Source organism: Triturus cristatus, chromosome 3_1 (assembly GCF_964204655.1).
Source record: "Triturus cristatus chromosome 3_1, aTriCri1.1, whole genome shotgun sequence".
Taxonomy (NCBI): Eukaryota; Metazoa; Chordata; class Amphibia; order Caudata; family Salamandridae; genus Triturus; species Triturus cristatus.
Window position 1 is genome coordinate 310,975,989 of NC_140583.1, and position 19,009 is coordinate 310,994,997.

General features: G+C 45.8%; 1 protein-coding gene across 1 annotated transcript in view; it reads left to right on the forward strand.

Moving 5' to 3' along the window:
- LOC146860170 (uncharacterized) overlaps positions 1-19,009 on the forward strand; it is a 36,374-nt gene that overhangs the window by 6,927 nt on the left and 10,438 nt on the right. The window contains exons 2-3 of the mRNA XM_085644005.1: positions 15,990-16,373; positions 17,133-17,456. The gene's annotated coding sequence lies outside the window, so the exon portion shown is untranslated. The remainder of the gene's footprint in view (positions 1-15,989; positions 16,374-17,132; positions 17,457-19,009) is intronic.

The window sequence follows — 19,009 nt, forward strand, 5'->3', positions numbered from 1 at the left end:
AGAAACGATAAAGCCCAGGGAATACCTGAAACAACATATACATAAAAAATACAATTTCAATTAATTGCCCAAAATTCCCTATAAATTGCAGAAGGAAGATATCCTCACAAGTTAGGTGACCGCTAGATGCAAAATAGAAAAAGATTTTTTTACAAACAAGAGAGAAAAGAATATATACAAGAGAGAGAGAGGGAGAGTCCTATTAGAGTCAAGTAGCTATCAACACTACACTGTTGAACACTCCACTTTTGAAGCCCATGCGTTAAGAATACGTGAGGGTAGCAGTTTATTCAGGGATATGTCTCCAACTAAGAACAACTAATCTCAGGACAGAATACAATGCCACCACCAATAAGAACGTGAAACACCACGTGTACCACCAACATGACAGTCCTCTGTGCAATCCTTAAACCCCACTGCTACAGAGGAAAACGGGGGGAGAAGAAGCTTACTTGTTTATGAAAGATATCCTGTTAGAGATGCGTCATCATATACTCGATGGTATGGATTCATAAAGAATCTGTCAAAAAAGTACAGAGACCTAGTGGTAAGATTCTCTGCATCGTAACAAGCCGAAGTTTAATGATAAGAGGGTAAGAATGGTCCAATACCTGATTTACCAATTATTTTCGCTACCCATCCTCATAACTCAACACTTATTAGCAGGGTCACAATCTCCATGAGTAGGTGTCCAGATATGATTCTCTATGGGGCCAGGGGGACCAAATGCAATATCACTTTTCTAATGGCACTAAGGGGTGGCAAACAAAATCAAAGTTAGAGAATCGGCTATTCCGTTAGTGTAACACGACTCCTAGGACAATCTCTGCAGAGTTTATGGTTCCTAAAGACACATCACTAGCGTATTTAACGGTTGGGAATGTAACAGATAGTATTCCCCCATATACTTTTTCTGTTTGTATAGGTATATTGATATGAATAAATATGTACATATCCACCATAGTGAAAGAATTAACTGTTTTCCGATCGTAAATTCGGTAGTTATTACTTTTAGGTTCCTCTAAGGAACGGTACTCTAGAGAAGGCGGGATTTATTACAAAGATATTGTCTAGGAATTAAAGGCTAACCTTTTATCTACAGTTTGAACCGGAAGTTGTATTCATGACCAGTTATTCAACAAAGGTTCTGTATTGCAAAGATTTCGTCCGCTATACCGTCACCTCTTGAAACACCTAAACATAGGAGAAGATTAGAGGCGATGTAACCGATTGTATATCAGATTATATTTAAGAAAGAGATATGAGGAGATGTAATGAGTACTACCACCTCTTCGTAAGCAGTTTAAACGCCAAAAAGGCTTACCTCTTTTATTAAAAATCCTTTCATCATAGGATGATTCTTGACCCCAAAGCCGTATAGGTAAACCAGAAATAGCGGTGCGGCAATACGCAATCAAATCATAAGTCCCAACCAGATATGTTCGGAACTATGTTGTGAGACTTTCACCCGGAGACTCGTCACATCTACAAATGTCCCAACATAAAAGAGATTTATTAGAAAGTCCTAAGTTAGTTGATGCCAAATTGTATTACTAATCAAAATGCGAGGAGATGTGGCGAAAACGAGCACCTCTTAGTAGGTAGTTTATATGTCTACCGGCTTACCTTTTCTTTGGAGTCCCTTCACCGTCAGATAATTATCAGCCAAATGGCCGTACGGGTCGACCAGCAAATAGCGGTGCGGCAGTACGCAAATGACGTCATAGACCTCAACCTAATATGTTCGTTACTGGCCAATCAAAAACGACGCAGCATATGGATAGGCGGAGTATATTCAGAAAATCGAGCGAAAGAAAGAGGACTACCTTACATAGTTGGTCAGCACCATTTTGGAACGGGTTTTATGCGACCAATCATAGACGCTTATCCCTACTCAACTTTATTGTACCATACTGGTTAGACAAAGACATATTTGTATTTTTAATCTAAATAAGAATCGATATAATACATATCGCACATACGATTTATAAGAGGCATGCATATGGTGAATGATACCCATGCAGGACGAATATATACTTTACAATGTGACGGAAAAAAAGGAACGAGTTAAGAGGAACTCGCATAGTGCACAATTGTGTCAATAATTGCTGTCAAGAGGGAGAATTATTCTTGAGGGGCACTCGTGATAAAAATAGGGCCAGACAGTGTTGCAACATAGCAAAATCAACGTGCAACACTGTAGATACTACTGAGAAATAAATGTCTCGTAGAGAGTATCTCTCAAAAGGGTCATTGCTGGTTTAAGAATTAGAGTCATAAAAGAGTAGCGAAAGGACTTATATACGCCACCCAAATAATTACACTGGGACAGGGATTGGTGGAGTGTGGAGTAGTCTATGATACTTATCATTGCCTTTATATCACTATCATACTTGTAAGGTACAAACTCTCCCCGTATAAAATGCAAAGCCTGTCAGAGTTTGACTGGACATCTTCAGAAGAAAATGTACCGATGCGCCTCAGATATGGTGGCAACCTCACCAAGACTGAGTCACATGCCATTGTATATCCAGGTTCAAACCTTTTTTAACACTATTAAAGGTAAAGATCCAAAAGGTTTCACGTTGTTTACGGATAGTCTCCATCGGTATCCCTGCTTTCGTATCCGATATAGTGAGCATAAATCGGCTATACGCACGAAGAAAACCACAGCTCCGCTTGTACAACACTGTATCGATAAAGACCACTTGGAAAGTGAATTTAAATGGCTAATTCTGGAAAAAATACAGAGTAAAGCAGGGATACCGATGGAGACTATCCGTAAACAACGTGAAACCTTTTGGATCTTTACCTTTAATAGTGTTAAAAAAGGTTTGAACCTGGATATACAATGGCATGTGACTCAGTCTTGGTGAGGTTGCCACCATATCTGAGGCGCATCGGTACATTTTCTTCTGAAGATGTCCAGTCAAACTCTGACAGGCTTTGCATTTTATACGGGGAGAGTTTGTACCTTACAAGTATGATAGTGATATAAAGGCAATGATAAGTATCATAGACTACTCCACACTCCACCAATCCCTGTCCCAGTGTAATTATTTGGGTGGCGTATATAAGTCCTTTTGCTACTCTTTTATGACTCTAATTCTTAAACCAGCAATGACCCTTTTGAGAGATACTCTCTACGAGACATTTATTTCTCAGTAGTATCTACAGTGTTGCACGTTGATTTTGCTATGTTGCAACACTGTCTGGCCCTATTTTTATCACGAGTGCCCCTCAAGAATAATTCTCCCTCTTGACAGCAATTATTGACACAATTGTGCACTATGCGAGTTCCTCTTAACTCGTTCCTTTTTTTCCGTCACATTGTAAAGTATATATTCGTCCTGCATGGGTATCATTCACCATATGCATGCCTCTTATAAATCGTATGTGCGATATGTATTATATCGATTCTTATTTAGATTAAAAATACAAATATGTCTTTGTCTAACCAGTATGGTACAATAAAGTTGAGTAGGGATAAGCGTCTATGATTGGTCGCATAAAACCCGTTCCAAAATGGTGCTGACCAACTATGTAAGGTAGTCCTCTTTCTTTCGCTCGATTTTCTGAATATACTCCGCCTATCCATATGCTGCGTCGTTTTTGATTGGCCAGTAACGAACATATTAGGTTGAGGTCTACGACGTCATTTGCGTACTGCCGCACCGCTATTTGCTGGTCGACCCGTACGGCCATTTGGCTGATAATTATCTGACGGTGAAGGGACTCCAAAGAAAAGGTAAGCCGGTAGACATATAAACTACCTACTAAGAGGTGCTCGTTTTCGCCACATCTCCTCGCATTTTGATTAGTAATACAATTTGGCATCAACTAACTTAGGCCTTTCTAATAAATCTCTTTTATGTTGGGACATTTGTAGATGTGACGAGTCTCCGGGTGAAAGTCTCACAACATAGTTCCGAACATATCTGGTTGGGACTTATGATTTGATTGCGTATTGCCGCACCGCTATTTCTGGTTTACCTATACGGCTTTGGGGTCAAGAATCATCCTATGATGAAAGGATTTTTAATAAAAGAGGTAAGCCTTTTTGGCGTTTAAACTGCTTACGAAGAGGTGGTAGTACTCATTACATCTCCTCATATCTCTTTCTTAAATATAATCTGATATACAATCGGTTACATCGCCTCTAATCTTCTCCTATGTTTAGGTGTTTCAAGAGGTGACGGTATAGCGGACGAAATCTTTGCAATACAGAACCTTTGTTGAATAACTGGTCATGAATACAACTTCCGGTTCAAACTGTAGATAAAAGGTTAGCCTTTAATTCCTAGACAATATCTTTGTAATAAATCCCGCCTTCTCTAGAGTACCGTTCCTTAGAGGAACCTAAAAGTAATAACTACCGAATTTACGATCGGAAAACAGTTAATTCTTTCACTATGGTGGATATGTACATATTTATTCATATCAATATACCTATACAAACAGAAAAAGTATATGGGGGAATACTATCTGTTACATTCCCAACTGTTAAATACGCTAGTGATGTGTCTTTAGGAACCATAAACTCTGCAGAGATTGTCCTAGGAGTCGTGTTACACTAACGGAATAGCAGATTCTCTAACTTTGATTTTGTTTGCCACCCCTTAGTGCCATTAGAAAAGTGATATTGCATTTGGTCCCCCTGGCCCCATAGAGAATCATATCTAGACACCTACTCATGGAGATTGTGACCCTGCTAATAAGTGTTGAGTTATGAGGATAGGTAGCGAAAATAATTGGTAAATCAGGTATTGGACCATTCTTACCCTCTTATCATTAAACTTCGGCTTGTTACGATGCAGAGAATCTTACCACTAGGTCTCTGTACTTTTTTGACAGATTCTTTATGAATCCATACCATCGAGTATATGATGACGCATCTCTAACAGGATATCTTTCATAAACAAGTAAGCTTCTTCTCCCCCCGTTTTCCTCTGTAGCAGTGGGGTTTAAGGATTGCACAGAGGACTGTCATGTTGGTGGTACACGTGGTGTTTCACGTTCTTATTGGTGGTGGCATTGTATTCTGTCCTGAGATTAGTTGTTCTTAGTTGGAGACATATCCCTGAATAAACTGCTACCCTCACGTATTCTTAACGCATGGGCTTCAAAAGTGGAGTGTTCAACAGTGTAGTGTTGATAGCTACTTCACTCTAATAGGACTCTCCCTCTCTCTCTCTTGTATATATTCTTTTCTCTCTTGTTTGTAAAAAATTATTTTTCTATTTTGCATCTAGCGGTCACCTAACTTGTGAGGATATCTTCCTTCTGCAATTTATAGGGAATTTTGGGCAATTAATTGAAATTGTATTTTTTATGTATATGTTGTTTCAGGTATTCCCTGGGCTTTATCGTTTCTGAATACATCTGTGGTCCTGATGAAGGTGGCACCCACGCCATCGAAACGCGTCGACCATTAACCTGACATTACTATCCTGCTCTTGCAGTTGTTTTGTTAGCCAAAGGAGGTTATTATGTATCTTGTACCTCCAATGTTCAATAGACGATAAAAAAAATTCTGCCTCTTTTTTCTATGTTTTTATGAAATGTGTATGAATGTGGAATGATTTGGTATGTGTGTAGATGTGATTGTGTGACAATACAGATCCTTTGTGATCTATATTAGGTTGTCCCAGGGACTACTGTTTGTTGCTAATTAATATGATGTAGATTCACTGTAATGCATTTAGTCAGTGAAAATTAAAAGTTTAAATTAATTTTTCTTTGTGTGTGATAAGAAAAAGAAATATATTGAATTTTCCCAAGAAAAATATAAAATGGCTAAATGATAAAAAATAAATAAGTAAAAAATAGTAAATTTCTGTGTGGTGTATCACTATCTTTTAGGCCCTTCTGTTTCCCTATTACAATTAAATTGTATTTTCATTAGTAGAGGTCGCGAGGGAAATTTTCTGATATTACTACTTCTGGCCCATGACTTAGTCTGCATATGACTCCGGCCGTCGTAGGCCGTCGGCCGGTATCCGCGAAATCAACCACACACTCAATAACTCCAACCAAAACCCCAACTCCCCGCTCTCCCTCCCCCCCCTCGCGCGCACATCTTCTTATCTGGTCAGGCGACCTTGTTTTGGTGTGTCAGCTACCACTGCAGCCCAAGCCAGCCAGGCGCAGCACACCACCACTAGCAGACCGTCCGCCTCACTGCCCCGCACCACTACTCTCCTAGGGCTCCCCCTCCCCGGATCTCCCGGGGCATACCGAAGGCCCCCCCGCCCGCTCCCTGGACAATCGACCCCTCCAATTCACCATACAGCACCACACAACCACACCTTCACCCTGGGAGCGTGTCAGGGGCAGCTGCGCGCTCCACAGGAGCACGCGTATCTATGATCTCCCCCCGCGAGTCCCCTTCGTCAGTTGGGCCCGGAGCTGCAGAGGTGAGGTACGTTTTGTATAATTCCCAGAAATTCTTAGGGCGACTCCTCAGCGGCAGCAATTCACTGTAAATCTCAGCCTGTGTGCTGCAGTACAGCATGTCCCTAGCCCACCGTTTCATGGTGGGGAGGGGCCCTCTCATCCAACAAAGTGCGACAACTCGTCTAGCAATAAGCAATGCCATGTCGACCAGGCGTCGCTGAGCCACCGGAAGAGGCCTTGAGTACCCCAGCAACGCCAGAGCGGGGTCGGGGGGAACCTCAGTGCCCAAGATCCGGCTCAACTCTGCAAAGACCTCCGTCCAGAACTTCGCCATTCCCGGGCAGAGCCAGGCCATATGCATAAAGTCGGCCACAGGATAGTGGCAACGCTCACACTCCGCTGACGGCCTGACACCATACCTATGCAGCCGTTCCGGGGTATAGTACACCCTCTGTAGGAACTTAAAATGCACCAACCTGTGCCGGCCGTTGAGCGAAATCTTCTTAGTGCTAGCACAACAATATCTCCACATCTCGTCCGTAAGTTCCAGTTGTAGGTCCTCTTGCCAGGCTAGCCGCGCCACATCATACTGACGCGCCAAGTGCCTGTCTCCTATTCTTTTAAGATTCGAAATCAATTTTGGCGGGGCTACCATTTTGATTACATAGGTAAGTTCCGGAACCACCGGGGGCTCCACCATGCCCGGGCTCAGCGCAGCCGCAAGAGCCCGACGGACCCTGTGGAACTGAAAACGCTGCAGGAGCGTGGGGGTGGACTGAGCCAGCTCAAGCTGGTCCCAAGTTCTGGCAACCCCATCCAAAAATAAATCTTCCATCCGCACAATGCCCAACGCCTTCAACGCCTGAATCACTCCCCTCTCCCGCAGCGGCGGGAGCCAAGTTGCCCATTCCACCGGTAGCAGAGGTGAGTACAGCAATGCGCCCTCCTCAACTCCTACCACGCATGCGTCGTAGCCGTGAGGGAGTCCAGGCTCCCGACCGAGCGGCCCGCAGGCTGGAAGACGATCGCAGGCAATGGGAACGGGTCCGCAAACAGACGTTCCAGAATAACATGAGGGACATCCGCGCTGGCATGTATCCACGTGTGGAGGTGAGCCGCCTGCGCGACCCTGTAATATCTTTCCATGTCCGGAGCACCCAGCCCCCCATGTCATACGGAAGGGTTAACACCTTCCACTGCACTCTAGGCTGTTTGCCCCCCCATGCCAATGTGATCAGGGTGTGAGTCAGCTGCTTAAAAAAGGCCTTAGACAGTACTATGGGTATGTTGGTAAAGAGGAACAGAAATCTCGGTAAGATGACCATCTTCATGATGGCTATTCTGCCCAGCAGCGACAACGGTAGTCGATTCCACGACTCGACATCGTCTACCAATTTGGCGTAGGCTACGCCATAGTTTTCTCTGAGAAGCACCTCAGGGTCTTTGTGTAACTGTATCCCTAAGTATCTGACCGAGTCTGTAGTCCATTGCAGTGGGAATTCCATCGGGAATTGGGTCGTTACCGGCGTCAGCGGGAACGCCAGCGACTTGCTCCAATTCACTCGAAGGCCAGACAACTCTCCAAACCTAACCACCTCGCGCAAGACTGACGAAAGGTTCTCCTCCGGGTCGCGGACATAAAGCAGCGTATCATCTGCGTAGGCAGAGATACCTATTTGGTATGTAGGGAAATTAATGCCCTCGTATCGGTGATATTCCCTGATCGCGCAAGCCAATGGTTCCGCCACCAGGGCATAAAGGAGCGGGGAGAGGGGGCAGCCTTGCCTTGTCCCTCTGCCGATCCCAAAGGCCTCTGTTACCTGATCGCCCATGCGGAGCCTGGCTGTAGGCTGGTAGTATAGTGCTCCAAGCATCTGCAGAAAGGGCTCACCCAAGCCTATTTTGCGCAGCACTCGGACCATAAAGGGCCACTCCACCGAGTCGAAGGCTTTTTCCATATCAAGGAAAATGGCCAAGGCCTTGGTGTCCGGACGCACATGTTGCATTGTCCCCAGGACTGTGCGGATGTTATACGTAAGGTTCCTGGCCGGTATAAATCCAGCCTGCTCAGGCGCCACCAGCTCCGGCACCAGCAATGCCAAGCGCATGGCTAGCACCTTGGCATATATTTTCACATCCACATTTAGAAGCGAGAGCGGCCGGTACGACCCGCACTCGTTAGGGGGCCTCCCTGGCTTCAGGATGGTAACTAGCAGTGCCTCACGCATAGTGTCCGGCATGTAGCCCTCCTGACATATGGTATCAAACAAGGTGATCAGATGAGGGAGGAGCTTATCTTTGAAGGCCTTATAGAAGGCCACAGTCAGCCCATCAGCCCCAGGGGCGCTGCCCGCCCGCATTCCCTCTAGTGCCTCCAAGATCTCGTCCTGCTGAATGGGGAGCGACAGGAATTCCCTCTGGGAGTCGGACAAGAAGGGCATTTTGATGTAACTGAGGTAATCCTCTATTTCCTCCTCCATCTGGGTAGACCTGGCTGCGTATAGCCCCGCATAGTAGTTCTTAAACTCGGCATTAATCGCCCCCGCCTCGGAGACCACCGTACCATCCCCAGTAATCAACTTGTCGATGACCAGGGGTTTCCTGCTGTTTCTCAGTATTCTAGCTAACAGTGCTCCCGGGCGCTCGCTCTCCCCGTATGCGCGGGCCGTGGCGTATTTGCCCATATGCCTTACCTCCCTGTCCGCCTCCTTATGGTATTCCGAGATTAGCGCTGCAAAGAGGTTTTTTAACTTTCACAGGATCGCCTATTAGAAATGGGCAGAATGTTAAGAATTCTATTTGAAGTGTTACAACTGCCAAAGGAAATTGCAGCCGTGAAATGCCCAGGGCATCAACAAGCAGTGGATACTTTGCCATCAGCAGTAGATAAGCTTATTTAGTAGCTAGGTAGTGTGCCATGCTAGCATACGAAATCAATGGAGGTTTCACATTAAATGATGGTTTCACTTACAAAACTGATGAAGAATGTGCTAATGCAACGATGATGGAAATAACTGACATTTGAGAAGAATTGAAGAGAGTACAATAAACTGCAACAGAAATTGAATAGAATGGATGGATCAAAGCAAGTTGTACAAAAAATGGCAATCACATTTGGATGTCAGAAAATTGAAGACTAGTTTTGCCAGACAGCTTGTTGTTTCCAATGGCTAGGTATTATCATGCATACACACATTTGGGGAGCGATGCAATGGTAAGGCTTTTCAGACAAAGTTGTTTTAATCCAAGGTTTTGAATAATTGCTGATGGAAATTGCAGGAGGTGTGTCGCATGCAACAACTGAATGTATGGAAAAAGACTCCAGTCAGAAGCACACACCTAGTGAGAGCAGGTGGTCCCTTTAACAATTACAAATGGATTTTATCGAGATACCTTGCAAAATGGGCGGAGATATAGCCTTGTGATTATCTGTGTATAATCACGGTGGGTGGAAGCCTACCCAACAAGGAGAAATGACGGTCTCATTGTAGCTAAACTGTTACCACGAGAGATCCTCCTTAGGTCCGGATTGCCAGTCTTTCTTGAGTCAGATAGAGGAACACACTTCAAGAACGAAGTGAGTTATTTGCTCTCTTAAAGCCACACCTAAAAAGCAGTACTCTGCACAGCAATTCCATCCCCACCCATGTCCAGATGTTGTACTCATCAGGGCCGGACTGGGAACTGAAAGCAGCCCTGGCAAATGTTGCCAGACCAGCCCCCATCCGGCGCGTTGCGAGCAGGCGCAGCGAGCGACCCCGACCACTACTAGGGAGGTTTGGGGGGGCTCTCCCCCCAAGAAAAGTTTGGAAAAAGACAGACCAAAATGGTGCATTTTACAGCACATTTTCCATTACATATTCAATTGTATTAACTTTCAAAGCACAGTAAATAGTAGATGATGACCTTAAAGAGCACCAGGTTATCCAGTCATATGTACCCATAGACAAGGCTACTGCGTTCTGGTCACTGTGTATCAGTGACTGAGCAGCTTTGCACAATCTAGTTAACAGAATTGTGGCCTAGATTTTAGCTTCCATGTTAACAAAAGTGATGAGGCAACAGGAGGAGCATTGTGCTGGGTAGCGTCCAGGGTAAATAAAATTGTTGCAGTACATGAATCATAAGGCAGTGTCCCTGCCTGCACGGTCCGTCCCCAGTGAGTGAGTAGCCCTCAAACTGCACAATGCTGCCCCTCTCGTGGCTCTAATCATCACAGGGGCAGCTTGGGTGAAGCCAGAGATAGACTGCCTCACTGTGGCCCTTCAGAATCACGTTCTGTGTACGGTTTAAGAGTAGGAGCTGTCTCTAAATTGCTAAGCAGTAACAGGAAAGGAACGTTTGTTGCTTGCACCAATGGTGCATGAAGTTAAGATGCTGATGAAAATCTACTAAGGATACACATAGAAGTCATCATATGTTTTTCAAAGGCTGACACACGTCTTGGCGATCAAAAACACATCTATAAGTGAAAACAATAAAAATGGGGCAAGCACATGGGTTAGTAGAGTAACGCAATATCAGAAGATGTCTATCGGGACTACAGACTATAGCACACACCTACCAGATTACAAGTGAGCACGCAAGGATATCCTGATGATGGGCACAGGTCACAAACAAGGTATTGGAGCACATATATGGACATTCACTAGATAAGACAGAATGAAACACTTCCAGAACTAATGCAGCCTTCAAGACTGCTCGGCCAACCCCTGTTTTCACTCTCTTATGCACACGAGGCAATGCCAGCAAAACTTTCCAGAGCCCTATAACAAAGAGTACCTGAAGATCTTTGAAATTTGCAGTCTCTTTGTCTAGTGGATTTACTACAGAGTATAATTAATAGTTTTAGGCAAAATATTATTCGAAAATCCTGTGTGGCTTTAGAGCGAATGTTCAGTCTCACTTGTTTATACAGATCTCTTAGGATACGTTTGAGTTCCTGTTTTTCGTTTATGGGAAAGACGCATGGGCTCTGCCATCTGTAGGTCTACCAAAAGATGTGTATGTCAGAGGATAACACAAAAGATTTGCCCAATGTGTTTATATGACACAAGCCTTATTAAATGCACCAAGCTGTAAATGTGTCGATAGACGTCATTTGCCAGGTATCACAAACATAAAGCAATCCTTTCTTTTCGATTAAGCAATAATAAAGTGCCCAGAAAGCCTTTACAGTAAGGGACTTTCCCAAGCAGTTGTCTCTCTCTCTCTCAGTGAGATATTTAAATTCCCAAACATAATTCTACAAAGAGAAAGAGGCAATTTGCAAGGAAAACAAACTGAAAATGACACGAGAGATCTCTCTGGGTGAATTCCTGCACCATCCATCTTAACAGAAGCTATTAAAACGGCACCGTATCTCTTAATTCAGCACAACTTCGGGAGTCGTTTTTCATACCTCGATTGGTGAATTTATGACTATCTCCTCATCTCTGCACGCTGTTAAAAACAGATGCTTTGAATCAACCTGTCCCTGCTTTAAGTCACCTTGATGCAGGGTCTGTGATTGTGACCACCAGTTCTAATTCGAATTTAAAATAAAACGAAATGTGAATGTCTTCCTCCCTCCCTATGCTTAATACTGCTGGGGGTAACGCTTCCCGTGCAACAGGATCTAATGACGACGTGTGGTCCTGTGTGGAAATCAACACAGGCGAGGGAGCCATCATCATCCAAATTTTGGTTATCCAAGATGATTCCTGGAGCATCTCTTTGAAAACAATCAAAAGTACCCTCTCTAGGCTCACGTCTTTAGCAGTTAGCATAGTGACCTCTCGCCATGACATCACAAAGATTCCAATACTGGGCTTTCATGTGAGAATATAAATCATTCTGGGTGTTGCAGTCTTCATTTCCTCTAATTCAACTAGCTTAATACTGCTGGGGGTAACGCTTCCCGTGCAACAGGATCTAATGACGACGTGTGGTCCTGTGTGGAAATCAACACAGGCGAGGGAGCCATCATCATCCAAATTTTGGTTATCCAAGATGATTCCTGGAGCATCTCTTTGAAAACAATCAAAAGTACCCTCTCTAGGCTCACGTCTTTAGCAGTTAGCATAGTGACCTCTCGCCATGACATCACAAAGATTCCAATACTGGGCTTTCATGTGAGAATATAAATCATTCTGGGTGTTGCAGTCTTCATTTCCTCTAATTCAACTAGCTAGACTAACATGCTTAATGGCAATGCTTTGTAGCTTAAATGCCCAGGGCTGCACACAGTACAATGTCATGCATGTAGGTGGCCATCTTAGCTGTGAGATCACCACCAACAACCCCTCCACCCCCCTCCCCAAACTCCATTCCCTCCCTTTCAAGTGCAGGCCCTGCCCTCGTACCTCCAAAGGGCTCAAGTTTCACAGGCATTGCATTCTGGGACATGAAGCCCTGTTTATTCCAAAACTACACTGGATCTTATTACGCAAAGTAAAAATCTGGGCTGGGTAATCGGCTCATGCATGGACCTTGGAAGATGAGACCCCGGCCCCTTGAGAACCCTGTAACAGGCTTCCCCCTATGCTCGTGAGGCAATTTCTGCTGTGGTATGTGGGAGGCGGATCCGACAAGTGGCAGGGGAGGCTTTGATACGCATGTAATTATGATAGATACTGGTGACATGCTTGGGTGGGTGATTAGGGTGGGGGGTATGTTGGGGGGGTTGCTGGGGGATGGGGCGTGGGGCATATTGGTTATATCGCACACTCGCTGTGGATTAATCCTGTGGATGGACTACCTCGTAGCATAGCTGTTGATGGGGTGAATGCTGTACAGTTATGATCAGTTTGGTTGACTGGTCACTGCTCTACGCTCTGAATTGGCTGGAGGGCGGAGTAATGGGGAAGGGGATTGACTGTATTCTGTTTTGTGACCCAATAAAGTCTGTTTAAAAAAAAAAAAAAAATGCATGGACCTTGGAATCTTGAAACGTTGGCTGTCACGTTTCGACGCCACATTGTACATAAAATATTAACCAGGTGATATTAGTGCTATGTAAATATGCAGCATGTGGGATACCTTTGCTTAATTAATATGCTCCATTGTAATGGGGCGATATGTTTAGGTTTTTAAGGGGATTGTTTATTTTTTATTGTTTGTGCTGGGTAGTTCCTTCCTATTTATCACACACAGGCCAATGGGCTCCTTGGAATGCCATTTATGTGCTGAATGGATTTTCTTTACCGACCCTCGAACCTGCACCTGTTCGTGTAAATTCAATGTTAACGTTATCATTTAGACGAGGCACTTCCCTTAATCGGTGCTGCACGTCTGATTACTTGTTGGTAATCTATCACTTTTCAGAAGTAACTCTGAACGTGCGTGCTTGCACCTGGGATGCGTCTTTGTTCAGCCCCACTCGGCGAGCTGTGCAAACAGTCCCCCAAAGCCCTCAGAGATAATGGGTTTGTAGAGGCCTACTGGCTGCCCATTGCTCCTACTGTAAAAGGGTCACACAAATGGCCAGGGCCGGACTGGCCTTAGCGGGCACCGGGCAATCCCCCGGTGCGCCGCAGGGGTGGGGGCCGGTTTTGGGCCCCTGGGGGCCGTTTTTGTTACACGGCCGTTTTTGCAGCATTGCTGCAAAATCGGCCCTGTAACAAAATCGGCCGAAAACCGGCCCTGGCAAAGAGCTCGGTGGCACCCCCAACACCCCAGGGGGGCCCGGCCGAGCACTTTGTCAGGGCCGGTTTTGGTTCCCAGTCCGGCCCTGCAAATGGCGCAGGGAGGGAGGGGAGGACGGCTCCTCTATGTGACGCCGTTTTGGCTGACTGAAGGCCGGGAGACAAGTTGGAGGACTTTGAGGGCAAAGCAGAAGGAAAAGGCATCAAGGCAACAGTAGTTCACAGAAGCAGACTGATGTACATGCAGTGTGACGTGGTGTATCTGTGATTCACTGATCATCAACCACACACTGCATGTACATCAGTCTGCTTCTGCTGGCAGAAGCACATCATTCACACCCACTGCACTCCATCACTACTAGCAGCGCCAGAATTAGCAATGAAAGTCCCGGATGTGCGCTGCTGCTTTACAAGTGTTCTGTGACGCAGTGGTGGAGTTTATTGCTGCTGTCAATGTCACTCAATGGTGCGGGTGCCGGGTGCACTCGGAGGGTTAGTACATGTGCAGGTTACACGACTGATGATGATGCTGATTCACCAAAGTCAAGATTGGCGATAAGTGCGTACGAACTGGTGCTCCCAGATAAATGGCAGGCATCAGGCCACAAATGATCTACCCCATGGATCGGGGGTATGTCCGCAAGGATTTCGGACACCTGCATGGGACTTCAAGACTGATTTTCCATGGATCGATGTGTACACTAGCATCTGGGTCACACCCAGATGCTAGTGTACACATCATCGCTGCCGTGTCGCTCCGACCTCATAGCCTACCTAGAGCCAGGCCAGCCACCACCACCTCGCTCCGCCCTGCTCACAAATCCCCTGCGCTGCCTGCGTAACTGGGCCGGGGCCTAACCTTTTGCTTTTGATTCTGGCCCGGTCGCGAATCCCCCAGACAGTGCCATGATTAGGGGATTGCATGCAAACGACTGGACAGACACTCAGGAGACTCACCTGCGGGCGGCAGACCCGGGGGCAGGCTAGAAATAATTAAATTATGGGGTGCCTCAGTCGTCTCTCAGGCTCTGAGATGCCTGCCTCCTCGACATCGTATCACCAGTCACACTCACGTTTTATTGCGCGACTCATTGAACCCCAGTGCGCATGATCACATTCACCAGGTCCACTCCAGACCCCACCCTGAGGATGCGCAGATGCAGAGAAATTCACTGCGCATGTCATGGTGCAGCCAGGTGGATTTTTAATAATCATATGATAGCCTTAATGAAATCAAGTCACGAGGAGAGACGCAGTGTACAAGTAGTCTGTCTCTCAACAGTCAGACTACTAAACTGACTCTCGTCTCACGGTGGCTCAGGTCAGGGTCCAAATCGATCCCAGCAACAAAACCGGCCCCCTGTCACAAAACCGGCCCCCACCCCATCCAGGCTACCGGGGAATTGCCCGGTGCCAGGAATTACCAGTCCGGCCCTGGTGCTCGTTACACTCATTAGTCACTGGCAGTTACCAGGATGTGGTAGCTGTTGCAGGTGGGGTGTCTCAAAGTGCGCTTCTGCATTTCTTCCACTTATTCCTCGATGCCATGCTTCTCAACATCCACCACCACAAATACACGCCCAGGAATAATGAGGAAATGCGTATTACCAAATTGCAATTTTACGGGATTGCAAAATGTTTCCGGGTCATAGGGTATATAGATGGGACACATGTACCCATATGCCCCCAGCCCATCTTGAATACCTTTTTAGGAACTGGAAAAACATGCATTCACAAATTATACAAGTGGTTTGCAATGCCCACAACATAATAACTGACATTGTATCTCAATATCCAGGGAGAACCCATGTCTTCATGTTTAGGTACATCGGAATATACAGACAACTGAAAAGTGGAGAGTTTGATGATGGTTACACATTAGATACTGATAATTAATGAAAATGCTGATTTGTATGTGCCCAATCCTCACAAAATGTATGTTGTCTCACATTTATATCTGTGTTTCAGGTGACAGTGCATATGCCCTACTACCCTGGATCCTCTCACTCTACCTCTCGCCTACCACCCAAGATGAAAGGCGATACAACACTGCACATCGTCGCACCAGGGCCGTGATAGAGGGGACATTTAGACTCTCAAAATCTCGTTTTTGCTGCCTCCATAATAGTGGGGGGGGGCCTTGGAATATATCCCAGAAACTGCTTGTAAAATTGTACCAACATGTGCCATCCTACACAATATTGCCTGCAGGAGAGGCCTACACATTGCAGTGTCTGAATCTGAATCAGAGTAGGAGGATCCTAGTCCACATGTTCAGCAGCCAACAGAGGGGAGCAAAGTAGTGGAGGGGAGAAGTCGCAGGGACCACATTGCTACACATTACTTCACAAGGTAAGGCATTCTGATATCCACAATACTGTAAACAATTCCGCCACACTTGATTGATTGCTCAAAGTAAAGCTACCTTTAATGGCAGGTGTTACCAAACAGTTGATAGACAAGCTGTCTTTACCAATAATTCTGACACCATGACCTCAACATGTAGGTTGGTTACAGCATCGACAATAAAAGGAAAAACAAATATAGCCACTTCCTGATTGGCGCCCCTCAATTATTTCTTGGGAGTGCATCCAGTATGTGAAGTCCCACCATATTGAGGTGCAGAAGTGTGGCTGCTATTGCGTCGCAGCACACGTGCATCTGTGGCAGAGATGCTGCTGACGCTGGACAACTCACTGTCAGGAGCCTTTGCACCCACACCACTTGCAATTTTTGCAGTTTGTATTGCCTCCACTGTAGCAGTTATCTGGCCAAGGCCCCTTGAGACTTCCCCATTGAAGTGGCCCATCTCCATCTGCACTGTCACAGCATGCTACAATAGTGCAGTGCTGGTCTCTGCGAGTCTTCCAATGGCCCTGGTAATGGCATCCATGCGCACAGAACAGTTCCTCTCCCTGCGGCTTTGCGTGCTCCTGTCCTCTGACATCTCAGCGCAGAGTTTTTCAGTGGCAATTGTAAGTTTGTCCATTTTTGTGTCCATGCGGGCCTGATTGTCTGCCATTTGATTGACCACTGTGCTGAACCCTTCGTAATGAACTGTTGCTTTAATTGCAATTTTCTGTTGACTATGCCCATCTGTTTGTGCTACAGGAGCTGAACCTGCAGCATTAGCGCCTCAATCCCACCATACAGTGCCTGTTGTTCGGCAGTCGCCTGAGACCCAGAAGCCTGCAACCTGTTACTGCGCCTACATGCATGCACAGTGGAGTGCTGCTGTCGGGACCTGAAGTCTGGCTGCAGGGTTGGAGTGGGTGGCTGTATGCCATCCTCACCCTCTACTGATGGTGGCTGTGGAGAGACTGTTGGAGTGGGCATGAGGTGTAGTAGGCAGACTGTCCAGCACTTCTGCTTCTTCCTCCACCATCTGTGCCTGCTCTTCACCCTCATCTATTGGGCCTTCAATGTCTTCCCCAGGTGCACCCAATTTTATAATACCTTTTAAAACGTTACATGGGGAACACATTCTCATTAGTTGTACAAACGTTTTATTCAACAAATTCCTAACAGTGACTACACTGTTTTTGTGTATGACTGTGAGTCCCATAATACACCATGTGGGCAATTTTGGACATTGAATAATCTCATACTGATATGTCTGTTTAAGTTCCTTTTACATGCATGTGGACACCAGGTCCAAGCTCAGAAATCTTGCCATAATTAAAGTTTTGCACTTACTTTGCGATAGTATAGGCGCAGACGTGTCCAGATTGGCTAATCCAATAACAGCCTCTGGCTCCAGGGTGAATTCCACCATTGCCTCCAGTGTTGTGGGTTGGGTGCAGTTGAGTGTCCTCCTCCTGCGGCATGGTACTCGTTCAGGCCTATTGAGACATTTTCCTTCATGCGTGAATGGAGGTCGTACCACCTCTTGCAAATCTCTACGACAGAGCGCTGTGCCACACCCACAGCATTTATCTTCGCTGCATCCCCTTCCATATGTTGCGCTTCTATGTCTCTGACACATTCATGGATGCCCGGCCAAACAGGAGATCTTGGTTGTTGCAACACTCCTCAGTGAGAATCGCAAGTTGCTGCTCTGAGAACTTCAATTTTCTCTTCCTTCCACCTGCGTCCTCCCCCTGCTCCTGGCTGGCCATTCCTGGTGTTGGGTGACTGGTGTTTGGGGTTCCCAGATTACTGCCTCTTCTATGCAGCTCTACATCTACTCTCTGCCTCCCTTTCTGGCTGCTAGGATCTTGCACTTCCTGTTTCAGGGGTCATCTCCCTGATCCAGAAAGCATACATGGAACTCGTTCAGGCCTATTGAGACATTTTCCTTCATGCGTGAACGGAGGTCATACCACCTCTTGCAAATCTCTTCGACAGAGCGCTGTGCAACACCCACAGAATTTATCTTTGCTGCATCCCCTTCCATATGTTGCGCTTCTATGTCTCTGACACATTCATGGATGCCCAGCCAAACAGGAGGTCTTGGTTGTTGCAACACTCCTCAGTGAGAATCGCAAGTTACTGCTCTGAGAACTTCAATGTTCTTTTCCTTCCACCTGCGTCCTCCCCCTGCTCCTGGCTGGCCATTCCTGGTGTTGGGTGATTGGTGTTTGGGGTCCCCAGTTTACTGCCTGTGCTCTGCAGCTCTACATCTACTCTCTGTCTCCTTTTCTGGCTGCTTGGATCTTGCACTTCCTGTTTCAGGGGTCATCTCCCTGATCCAGGAAGCAGACTCGCTATTTTTTCAATGCATTTACTAGTTGCGACTCCATTTGCTATTTGTGACGCAATTGGTAATTGAAAATAGTGATTTCCTAATGTGGGAAGCAAGTCGTTTCTGAGTCGCAATTTGGGCCCAGTCATCCTTTGTACATGACCTTTTACGATTTCCTAATTGTGATTCGCTAAAAATTGCAATTATAAAATTGATATTTCAACATCTGGCCCTTAGTCTATAATGTTCGACTAATCTGGAGCATAATCTCTCCCTCCTCGCAGGTGGAGGCCTGTACATTATT